Source organism: Mandrillus leucophaeus, unplaced genomic scaffold (assembly GCF_000951045.1).
Source record: "Mandrillus leucophaeus isolate KB7577 unplaced genomic scaffold, Mleu.le_1.0 Scaffold71, whole genome shotgun sequence".
Lineage (NCBI taxonomy): Eukaryota > Metazoa > Chordata > Mammalia > Primates > Cercopithecidae > Mandrillus > Mandrillus leucophaeus.
This window is the reverse complement of record NW_012107697.1, coordinates 6,282,334-6,292,041: the sequence shown is the minus strand read 5'-3', so window position 1 is coordinate 6,292,041 and position 9,708 is coordinate 6,282,334. Positions and strand designations below refer to the sequence as shown.

Sequence of the window (9,708 nt, the reverse complement as noted above, 5' to 3'; positions counted from 1 at the left end):
ATGCCTCAGCCTCCTGAATAGCTGGGATTACAGGTGTGCACCACCACGCCTGGTCAATTTTTGTATTTTTAATAGATACGGGGTTTCACCATGTTGCCAGGCTGGTCTTGAACTCCTGGCCTCAAGTGATCCACCCACCTTGGCCTCCCAAAGTGCTGGGATTACAGGCATGAGCCACTGCCTACAAATTTATTTAATATAGTCTTATGTGACATGAGAGCCTTCATAAGAAAATGAAGCCCCAGAAAATAGTTAGACATGTTTTTACTAGGTTTGATGAAGAGTAAAAAATCATGGGAAAAGGGTATGATCGAAGGCTAATAAGCTGGGGGAGACAGCAAGGCTCGCCACTCAGATTCCTCTCAGTGTTCCTGTCTTCACAGACAAGGACGCTCCTTCCTCTGGGCATAGGGAGTTGCCTCTCATATCAGGGGCTTATGACCTTCTTGCGGGGAAGGTTAGACAGTCCTTCCTGCACCTGCTCTTTCTCAAATTTCTTTGGCCTAAAATACTCAATATGCCAAGGTGTCATATTTTGGGGTAGGATGTTCTGAACCCCATCACAGTAGTGGCTACTATGATGGGGTTTTGTAGTATGGGCTAGAGATGGGGCTCAAATCCAGGGACAATAAGGAAAAGTGGAGATTTATAGCCAAGAAACAAGGTAGGGGAATCAATGGATGGAAAATCACTAGGAAGTAGGGTAACTCTGTTAAACTGACTTAACAAGATTTCTGCTGAAAGGAAGCCAGGGTAAGAAGATGTTGACGGTGGTCAGACCGAGAGGAGGATCCCACTAAACTCACTCAGTAGGATCCTTGATAAAACTGGAGTAAGCAGACCTAGACAGAGCCAAAGGTTGGGCCTAGTCAAAAGCAGGACCCAGAGGAGCCTGACTAGAGCCCGATCAAGGAGTCTGCGTTCATGCGAACTTCTGATTTCTCCATTACCCTTTTCCAGCCTCATTTCCAGTCATTAGAGCCTGTGGATTCTATACTGATGTCATTACAAACTTCCCATCTTTCCCTAACATATCTCCAGGTCATCCCAACAACTCTAGAATTCCATGGCGGACAGTTATAGTCTCAGAAGCCAGGCACAGTGGCACATCCCTATAATCCCGGCCTTTGGGAGGCTGAGGCAGGCGGATCGCTTGAGGTCAGTAGTTTGAGACCAGCCTGGCCAACATGGCGAAACCCTGCCTCTACCAAAAAATACAAAAATTAGCTGGGCATGGTGGTGCATGCCTACTTGCGAGGCTGAGGTGGGAGAATCGCTTGAGCCCAGGAGGTGGAGGCTGCAGTGAGCGGAGATCACACCACTGCCCTCCAGCCTGGGCCACAGAGTGAGACCCTGTCTCAAAAATAAAAAAAAAAAAAAAATTACTTGTAATAACCCAGGTTCCAGCCATGAAATATTACACTGGAGAGACCACAGACTTCCATCTTGGCCTAGAGCGGACCTTAAAGCGCCAGGGAGAGGAGGGCGGGGTGGGGGGGACCACCCCAGAATTGGCCCCCCGGCGGTATCATGGCGACCTGAACCCCGCTCCCCAAGAATATGAAAGTGATGATGGCTCTTACGAAGTGCTGGATTTAACTGAGTATGCACGAAGACACCAGTGGTGGAATCCAGTGTTTGGCCACAGTTCCGGACCTATGGTGGAAAAATACTCAGTAGCTACCCAGATTGTAATGGGTGGCGTTCCTGGCTGATGTGCAGGATTTTTGTTCCACAAAGTTGGAAAACTTGCAGCAACTGCAGTAGGTGGTGGTTTTCTTCTCCGTCAGATTGCTAGTCATAGTGGCTATGTGCAGATTGACTGGAAGAGAGTTGAAAAAGCTGTAAACAAAGCAAAAAGGCAGATTAAGAAACGAGCCAACAAAGCAGCACCTGAAATCAACAATTTAATTGAAGAAGCAACAAATTTATCAAGCAGCACATTGTGATATCCGGTGGATTTGTGGGAGACTTTTTGCTCAGACTTGCATCTTAAGGACATGAATATTCTCACATAGTAGATTCAACTACGAGAAGAGAAGTGGCAGCAATAAGGAGTCTCTCAAAAGTACATGCTGCCAGAGTCTCTAGGGCAAGGAGAAACAACCAGCTGGAAAATACTGAATTCACAATTTAGCATTTTGCCCTCTAAAGCTAGGCAAACTAGTATCTGCAACAGTAGTGTTCCTGAGCAAAACATGGCTTTCATCACTTTGTAAAAATTTGCATCTGTTTAGAAATTAGCCTATAAAATATCACCATTGTAGACAGAGAGAAAAGAAATATGTTGGATTTATTGCCTACTAAAATATTATTCTCTTTTTATGTAAATAAAATGTTCTTCATTGTGAAAAAAAAATAGAAATACTACAGTGGAAATACAAACCTGCAGGCAATCATCTTACCTTAATCAACCCAATTCCTAGCCTGGACTCCTGAAATATCTATGACAGACACCTCATTCAGGACTTTGTTTTTTACTGTTCCCTCTTGGGACATTGTCAGTCCTTAGCTTTGGACATATATACATATACATATGGTATATAGGGTCTATAAATCAGAGTCCCTTTCCCCCACCTTCTTTTTTTAACTTTTGAGAACAGCACAAACACTGCAAAGATATTTGACAATTTTCTCAGGTATTTTGTTGTTCTTTTTTGGCGGGGGGTGAGGGACAGAGTCTTGTTCTGTCACCCAGGCTGGAGTGCAATGGCATGATCTCGGCTCACTGCAACCTCTGCCTCCCGGGTTCAAGCCACTCTCTTGCCTCAGCCTCCCAAGTAGCTGGGATTACAGAGGCCCGCCACCACGCCCGGCTAATTTTTTGTATTTTTAGTAGAGATGGGTTTTCACCATATTGGCCAGGCTGGTCTCAAACTCCTGACCTCAGGTGATCCACCCGCCTCAGCCTTCCAAAGTGCTGGGATTACAGGCATGAGCCACCACGCCCGGCCTATTTTGTTGTTCTTGAAGTAAATAAGGAAAAAAAATTTCAAAACCAGTAAATTTGTTTATTGCTGCTCTCGGATTTATGACAGCTGGTATCCATGAAGCAAAGCGCTCTCCTGACAGTGCGCTGGCACACTGACAAGCTCACATGCTAGAGAGCAATTTTTTTTTTTGAGACAGAGTCTTACTCTGTTGCGCAGGCCTGGAGTACAGTGGCACAATCTCAGCTCACTGTAACCTCCACCTCCTGGGTTCAAGCGATTCTTGTGCCTCAGCCTCCTGAGTAGCTGGGACTACAGGCATACGCCACCTTGCTGGGCTACTTTTTTGTATTTTTAGTAGAAATAGGGTTTCACCATGTTGGTCAGGCTGGTCTTGAACTCCCGACCTCACGTGACCCCCCCTCACCCCTGCCTCCGCCTCCCAAAGTGCTGGGATTACAAGTGTGAGCCACCGTGCTCAGCCTAGAGTGCAAATTTGAACATGAAATGCCCTTGCTTAAAAACCCCAATGGCTCCCCTTTGCCTAAGCGCCAGGGACAAATTTTAATCATCTTAGTATGCTATTGTGAAAGAAAAAATTAACCATATACTTGTTAAAGATGGTAAGAAATACACTATTCAAGGGAAGTGTAGGAGAGAGAAAAAATCTTTTCCTTCTACCCTTTTTCATTATTTGCTGGGGCTTTGTAACAAAAGACAGATTAATAAGAGAAAAGCATACTTTTTTTTTTTTTTTTTTAAGACAGAGTCTCTCTTTGTCGCCCAGGCTGCAGTGCAGTGGTGAGATCTCGGCTCACTGCAACCTCCCCTTCCTAGGTTCCAGCAATTCTCATGCCTCAGCCTCCTGAATAGCTGGGATTACAGGTGTGCACCACCACGCCTGGTCAATTTTTGTATTTTTAATAGATACGGGGTTTCACCATGTTGCCAGGCTGGTCTTGAACTCCTGGCCTCAAGTGATCCACCCACCTTGGCCTCCCAAAGTGCTGGGATTACAGGCATGAGCCACTGCCTACAAATTTATTTAATATAGTCTTATGTGACATGAGAGCCTTCATAAGAAAATGAAGCCCCAGAAAATAGTTAGACATGTTTTTACTAGGTTTGATGAAGAGTAAAAAATCATGGGAAAAGGGTATGATCGAAGGCTAATAAGCTGGGGGAGACAGCAAGGCTCGCCACTCAGATTCCTCTCAGTGTTCCTGTCTTCACAGACAAGGACGCTCCTTCCTCTGGGCATAGGGAGTTGCCTCTCATATCAGGGGCTTATGACCTTCTTGCGGGGAAGGTTAGACAGTCCTTCCTGCACCTGCTCTTTCTCAAATTTCTTTGGCCTAAAATACTCAATATGCCAAGGTGTCATATTTTGGGGTAGGATGTTCTGAACCCCATCACAGTAGTGGCTACTATGATGGGGTTTTGTAGTATGGGCTAGAGATGGGGCTCAAATCCAGGGACAATAAGGAAAAGTGGAGATTTATAGCCAAGAAACAAGGTAGGGGAATCAATGGATGGAAAATCACTAGGAAGTAGGGTAACTCTGTTAAACTGACTTAACAAGATTTCTGCTGAAAGGAAGCCAGGGTAAGAAGATGTTGACGGTGGTCAGACCGAGAGGAGGATCCCACTAAACTCACTCAGTAGGATCCTTGATAAAACTGGAGTAAGCAGACCTAGACAGAGCCAAAGGTTGGGCCTAGTCAAAAGCAGGACCCAGAGGAGCCTGACTAGAGCCCGATCAAGGAGTCTGCGTTCATGCGAACTTCTGATTTCTCCATTACCCTTTTCCAGCCTCATTTCCAGTCATTAGAGCCTGTGGATTCTATACTGATGTCATTACAAACTTCCCATCTTTCCCTAACATATCTCCAGGTCATCCCAACAACTCTAGAATTCCATGGCGGACAGTTATAGTCTCAGAAGCCAGGCACAGTGGCACATCCCTATAATCCCGGCCTTTGGGAGGCTGAGGCAGGCGGATCGCTTGAGGTCAGTAGTTTGAGACCAGCCTGGCCAACATGGCGAAACCCTGCCTCTACCAAAAAATACAAAAATTAGCTGGGCATGGTGGTGCATGCCTACTTGCGAGGCTGAGGTGGGAGAATCGCTTGAGCCCAGGAGGTGGAGGCTGCAGTGAGCGGAGATCACACCACTGCCCTCCAGCCTGGGCCACAGAGTGAGACCCTGTCTCAAAAATAAAATAAAATAAAAATAAAAAACAGGGCCAGGCGCAGTGTCTCACTCCTGTAATCCCAGCACTTTGGGACGCCAAGGCGGGTGGATCACTTGAGGTCAGGATCCACCAACAGAGTGAAACCCCATCTCTGGCCAACAGAGTGAAACTCCGTCTCTACTAAAAATACAAAAATTAGCTGGGCGTGGTGGCAGGTACCTGTAATCCAAGCTACTTAGAAGGCTGAGGCAGAAGAATCACTTGAACCCGGGAGGCAAAGGTTGCCGTGAGCCAAGATTGTACCACTACACTCCAGCCTGGGCAACAGAGCAAGACTGTCTCAAAAATAAGATAAAATAAAATAAAATAAAATGAGAGAAACAAAAATAAGATAAAAAAAGGAAAAAGTTATCACCTCAGAGCACAGAGGATCAGAAAACATTGGGGAAACTGTGATTTAGGAAACAGCCACATCTCCATGTGGACCTTCTGAATAGCTTTCCATATTTGACAGTTCCCCAAAGTAATCATTCCTTTGCTGAGTCCTTAATAGGGCAGCTGCCCACTCACCGGCCGTGTGGCCTGGCATGGGACTGAATCAGCCTGCAGGAAGATAGGAATCATATCTTTCTGCAATTTGCTAAAAAGAAAAAAAAATGCTATTTGTGGAGCAGAGGTTCTGCCTCAGCACTTGGTTCAGTTCTGCTCCTTCCTGAGAGGTTTCTTACACGTATGCACCCCCGCAAAGATTATTACTTTCCTTCACTTTTGTACTTCTTACTATAATAGCTAAGATAGATTTTATACAACGTGCTTTAAACAAGATTATATCTAATCCTTATGACAGCATGTGAAAAGGTACTATTATTATGCTCATTTTATAGATGATAAAAGTAGGTTTAGAAAAATTAAGGATCTTGGCCAGCTGCAGTGGCTCACGCCTATAATCCCAGCACTTTGGGAGGCTAAGGCGGGTGGATTGCCTGAGGTTAGGAGTTCGAAACCAGTCTGGCCAACATGGTGACACCACGTCTCTACTAAAAATACAAAAATTAGCCAGGCATGGTGGCGCATACCTGTAATCCCAGCTACTCGGGAGGATGAGGCAGGAGAATCACTCAAACCAGGGAGATGAGGGTTGCAGTGAACCGAGATCACACCATTGCACTCCAGCCTGGGCAACAAGAGCGAAACTCCATTTCGAAAAAAAAGAAAAGAAAAAAGAAAGAAAGATAGATTAAGGGCAGAGTCAGGACTCGAATGTGACCCAAACCCACTCAAGTAACCATCCTCCACACTGTGTTTTGAAACCCAGTATTTAAGAGTTTGGAAAAGGTTCGTTTTGGGCTTATTTTTGCTTATTGTTCATTTGTTTGTTTTGTCTTGCTTCTGATCTTAAATACATAAAATTAAAGTAAGAACAGTTAGAAATTCCCCCCAAGAGTCAAAATATTTCTTTTTCAAAATATTCTTTCTATATTTTTCTTTTTTTCTGTATTTTGTTCTAATCTTTGTGGTTACCATGAAATATTTCTCAATGGAACTGATGGAGCAAGAGAAATTTCTAGGCTCTTTATATTTGAGGGATGAGAAAAAGATCTAAAACAAAACAGTCATAGTATTTGGAGGGAAAGAAAAATGATCACCTAAGTACTATTTTGGAATGACAGATATTATTTTTGAAATCCAGCTGGACACGGTGGTTCACGCCTGTAATCCCAGCACTTTGAGAGCCCAAGGCGAGTGAATTACTTGAGGTCAGGAGTTCAAGACCAGCCTGGCCAACATGGTGAAACCCTGTCTCTACTAAAAATACAAAAATTAGCCAGGCATGGTGGTGCACACCTGTAATCCCAGCTGTTTGGGAGGCTGAGGCAGGAGAATCATTCAAACCTGGGAGGTGGACGTTACAGTAAACTGAGATAGTGCCACCATGCTCCAGCCTAGGCGACAGAGTGAGACTCTGTTTCAAAAAAAAAAAAAAAAGAAAGAAAGAAAGAAAAAAGAATTCCATTTGGGGAAAGAAAACAAAGAACTTACCACACTTTTCATGCTATGTGTGAATATCATATACATGTATGCTATGATGGTGTTTAGAAGCAACTCTGAATGGAGTTTTAGATTTGTGAACTATTTTCTGACTCCTGAACTACTTTTTTCCCCAACCCTTTTCCACAGCTCAACCCTCACCCTCCCAGAATGCCTGCTGTCCATTCCCTGGCATGTGCAGGAGGCAGGAACTATGCATTTCCCAGTGGGTGCCTGCCAGGGAAGGTGGGCTTCTGTCCATCTGGGCGAGGGCATCATCAGCTTGTGTCAAAGGAAAGGTGATAAAAATTTTTCTTTTCCCTCCTGACTTGCTTAAACACCATCCAGACCTTACCATTTTTCTTAATTTGCACTGGGTGGACAATAAATAATTTTTCTCCCTTTTTAATTTTGCCAAACCCTGCCCAGAAAGCAGGGCAAAGCCTTGGTGGCCCTGGGGCCATTTCCCAGCACCTCCCAGGGAGCTCTACCAGACCACGGTAACTCTGAGTGAAAATGATGGGAAGTGATCTTCGTCCACAAAAGGGCCAGCTTTGAGGCCTCTCCGGGCAGTTACATCCCTTGGACTGCCCTGTACAGTTCCCAGAGTTTCAAATTTCTGAAAGATGAATACCATACAGTGTTCTCCAGCCCCAACACTAATTTTCTTTACCTCCTTTTCCCTTGAATATTTTTACTCTTTCTCACCATCTGCATTCTTATGAAGAGAGGTTTCCATTCAATCCTGCTTTAACATGCTGTTTTCTGAGTGTGGGCAGAGTCTTCTCTGTGGCTTAGTGGTTTTGAATGCTAAACAGAGCAGGAGACAAAATTTGATCCCTGGCTCTGTAACTTATATTTATTCTCTAGTATTTCAGGTCTGGAGCCTCCAGGAAAAAAAAAAAAAAATGTGTTTTGATAAAAAGGAAGGAGTAGGTGGATTAGATGTGAAACACCATTTCTGAAAACAACAGGGTGTCAGAAGTCAGAAGACCTGGGTTCTAGTCCCAACTTTGCATTAACTTGCATCAGTTGGCTTGTCACTTAGCTGCCTAATGTATAAGGTAAAGTGGTCAAATGAGAAGTGGTACTGAACTATATATATATATGTGTGTGTGTATATATATTGAGATGGAGTTTCACTCTTATTGCCCAGGCTGGAGTGCAACGGTACGATCTCGGCTCACTGCAACCTCCGCCTCCTGGATTCAAGCACTTCTCCTGTCTCAGCCTCCGGAGTAGCTGGGATTACAGACACCCGCCACCACGTCAAGCTAATTTTTTGTATTTTTGCTGGAGATGGGGTTTCACCATGTTGGCCAGGGTGGTCTCCAACCTGACCTCAGGTGATCCACCTGCCTCGACCTCCCAAAGTTCTGGGATTACAAGTATGAGCTACTGCTCTCGGCCCTGAACAATATTTAGAAGCACAAATTTTAAAGCAGACAGACCTTCAGTTCTAACACTGGCTATGCTAATTATTGGCTGTATTTCTGCAGAGAATGTCTTTGACTTCCCTAAGCCTCAGTTTCATCGTCTATACAATGGGAATAAAAATCATACCTATTCTATGGGGTTGTGTAAGGATTAAATAAGATAGTGTTCACAGAACTCTCAGCAAGTGTTCAATATAGGTAGCTATTTATATAAAAGTTTCATAAAATTCTTCCCACCTCTATATATTTTAATATTCAATTTGAAAAAAAGGTCAAATTAGTTGACATATACTGATGATTAAACTTTTAATTATTTTTCACTTTTTAACTTGCAGTCTTTTTCTCTTTTTTTGAGATCATGGTCTCACCATGTTGCTCAGGCTAGAATGCAGTGACATGATCATAGCTCACTGCAGCCTCTACCTCCTGGGCTCAAGCGAAAATCTCACATCAGCCTCCCAAGTAGCTGAGACTACAGGCATGTGCCATCACATCTGGCTACTTTTTAATTTTTGGTAGAGGCAAGATCTTGCTATGTTGCTCAGGCTGGTCTCAAACTCCTGGGCTCAAGCAATCCTCCCACCTCGGGATTACAGGCCTGGGCCACCATGCCGGCCTTATAGTCCTACTTTGTTTTTGTTTTTTTAAAGAAGTCCCCTTTCTTCCTGGTTGGCTGAGTTGTTGTTGTTTTTTTAAATCACAAATGGGTATTGAATTTGTTAGTCTTTTTCTTCATTCTCCATCTGCTGAAATTATACTGCTTTTCTCCTTTATCCTATAAATATGGGGAATTACAATGATTAATTGATTTTTTTATTGTTAAACCAACCTTATATTCTGAGGATAAAACCTACTTGGTCTGATGCATTACCTTTTTTTTTTTTTTTTTGAGACAGAGTCTCACTCTGTCGCCAGGCTGGAGTGCAACGGTGCGATCTTGGCTCACTGCAACCTCTGCCTCCCTGGTTCAAGCGATTCTCTTGCCTCGGCCTCCTGAGTCTGGGATTACAGGCTCACACCATCACACCCGGCTAAGTTTTTTGTATTTCCAGTAGAGACAGGGTTTTGCCATGTTGGCCAGGCTGGTCTCGAACTCCTGACCTCAGGTAATTCGCCCGCC

The 9,708-nt window shown here is 44.1% G+C and overlaps 1 protein-coding gene and 1 pseudogene across 1 annotated transcript in view; both read left to right on the top strand.

Moving 5' to 3' along the window:
• The window catches only part of CLMP (CXADR-like membrane protein), a 131,916-nt gene that overhangs the window by 63,057 nt on the left and 59,151 nt on the right, over positions 1-9,708 (top strand). The window lies entirely within an intron of this gene.
• LOC105528285 lies at positions 1,410-1,996 on the top strand (annotated as a pseudogene).